Here is a 2,665-nt window from a genome sequence, read left to right on the forward strand (position 1 = left end):
AAAAAAAAAAAAAAAAGTCTGAAGCTCTGGCAAACCAGGACCTACATCTTTGCCTGCCATCAATGGCTTCTCCCTTCAGGCGAAACTCACACTCTTCAAACTGTTATTAAAATACCACAGGTTTGGTCTAGGTCCTGCTGCTCACCACACAGAAAGCCAATCACTGAGACAATTATTGCCAAGGAAGAAGGCTTTAATTGGGTGCTGCAGGTGAGGAGATGGGAGATTAGTCTCAAATCCATCTCCCTGATGGACTAAAATTAGGAGTTTATATAGCAGAGAAGAAATGTAACTGTGTGTGGGAAAATGAATGCAAGGGGTAAGGAAGCAAATCATGATGAATGAAGGCCCTTGAGTCTCATAGTCTGGATGGGATGATCTGGTGGGTTTCAGTTCTTTGATATTTTTTGAGAGGACTGGGGGTCCTTTCCTGAGAGGGGAACTCAGATAAAACAAATGTAAGTTTCAAGCTTTAAGATCAGATGGGTTGATTTCTATGTTTATCCAAAAAAGCTGTCTATGGGACTATTGGGTTAGTTTCAAAACTTCCCCAATATTGAGTCAGAGTGTGGTCATTGTTAATGTTGAAATACAGAACTAGGCCGGGGGTGATGGCTCAAGCCTGTAATCCCAGAACTTTGGGAGGCCGAGACGGGCAAATCACGAGGTTAGGAGATCGAGACCATCCTGGCTAACACGGGGAAACCCCGTCTCTACTAAAAAAAAAATACAAAAAACTAGCTGGGCGAGGTGGTGGGCGCCTGTAGTCCCAGCTACTCGGGAGGCTGAGGCAGGAGAATGGCGTAAACCCGGGAGGCGGAGCTTGCAGCGAGCTGAGATCCGGCTATAGCACTCCAGGCTGGGTGACAGAGCAAGACCCCATCTCAAAAAAAAAAAAAAAGGAAATACAGAACTAATCTTCTGTTTCTGAAGGAAAGTATGACAGGCCAGGCATGGTAGCTCATGGCTGTAATCCTAGCACTTTGAGAGGCCAAGGTGGGTGAATCATCTGAAGTCAGGAGTTCAAGATCAGCCTGGCCAACATGGTGAAACCCCATCTACACTAAAAATACAAAAATTAGCTGGGTGTGGTGATGCACACCTGTAATCCCAGCTACCTGGGAGGCTGAGGCAGGAGAATTGCTTGAACTCAGGAGGGGTTGCAGTGAGCCAAGATTGCACCACTGCATTCCAGCCTGGACGACAGAGCCAGATTTCATCTCAAAAAAAAAAAAAAAAAAAAGTATGAAAATAAAAGAGAGGTCAAAGGGCCATGTGCTTCAGGGAAGATGAGAAATGGCATAATTGTGTGTGTGTGTGTGTGTAACTGGATAAATATTCTTACGTATTTATTATTCAAAGTCGACTTGTGCTGAAAAATACAACTCCAGGTGTCATTATTTCTGATCATAGTGACCAGGGGATCATTACAGGGTCAGACTCCCCAATATGACTCTCAGCTGTACCACTTGCAAGCTACTGACTTCAGACAAGACTGTGACAATATCCAGATGCCTCTGTAGTTTAAACTTCTTTGGACTGCTCAAATATAGCCCGACTGCTATCTTAGCAAGAAAACACCCTGCACACGTGGCTTTCAAGGCTGTGCTAAAGACAACATGAAATCCCACACCCCATATTATTATTTCTGGGATGAGAATGTGCCCAAAGTCAATACTAGCCCAAGCCAAAAGCTAAATCTGGCTCCCATGGGCAGGTTTCTGGCCCTGACTTTGGCAGATGGTGCTGGCCCATGTAACCCACTCTACCCCAAAGGCCACAGCAGGGGGAAGGCTCTGGAGGTCAAAACTTCTGTGAAAGTCACAGGCTGACCTTCGGGATGCTCACATCCTGGGACAGCTCAGCTTAGGTCAAGTGAGGACCATCAGACCCTGTCCAGATCAGAGTAGCTCACTGAATTCTCCAGCCACAGCCTTCAGCAGTAGGTGCCAGCAGGATTTTCAAAACCAGGACCAAAGAATTTGGAGACAAAGGTGACTTTCTCCTATAGGATGTTAAGGGAGGAGAAAGGGAAAAAAGCAGTTAGGCAGACAGCTAAGGCTAGTCCTTGGTAAAATTCTTTTGAAAAATCAAAGCTACAGGCACAGATAGAGCAGCCTGGGGAAAAATCAAGCTGCACCTGCACAGATAAGGGAGCAAGGCCCAGGATAGAGGTCTTCGTTCTTTGCATAATCAGCGGGCTCCCGGGAAAATGTTTCCTCCCCTTTTCAGGCAAGTAAATGGTGAGCTCTGTGGGAACTTGCACAGGGAGGGGGATGGGGGGACTTACCTAAAACATACCTGCAACTACAGAGACAAGAGAAGCTACATGTGCTTTCCTAAAGACATGCCCACAGCTGCACAGTTAATGGTAGTTACATAGATAGGGGAAGTTACACAAATAGCTACAGAGATGAGGGAAGTTTTTCTTCCTTCCTTCCTTCCTTCCTTCCTTCCTTCCTTCCTTCCTTCCTTCCTTTCTTTCTTTCTCCCTCTCTCTCTCTCTCCCTCTCTCTCTCTCTCTCTCTTTCTCCTTCCTTCCTTCCTTGCTTCCTTTTTTTTGAGACAGAGTCTCACTCTGTCGCCCAGGCTGGAGTGCAGTGGCGCGATCTCGGCTTACTGCAACCCTCCACCTCCTGGGTTCAAGCGATTCTCCTGCCTCAGC

Source organism: Colobus angolensis, unplaced genomic scaffold (assembly GCF_000951035.1).
Source record: "Colobus angolensis palliatus isolate OR3802 unplaced genomic scaffold, Cang.pa_1.0 Scaffold93, whole genome shotgun sequence".
Lineage (NCBI taxonomy): Eukaryota > Metazoa > Chordata > Mammalia > Primates > Cercopithecidae > Colobus > Colobus angolensis.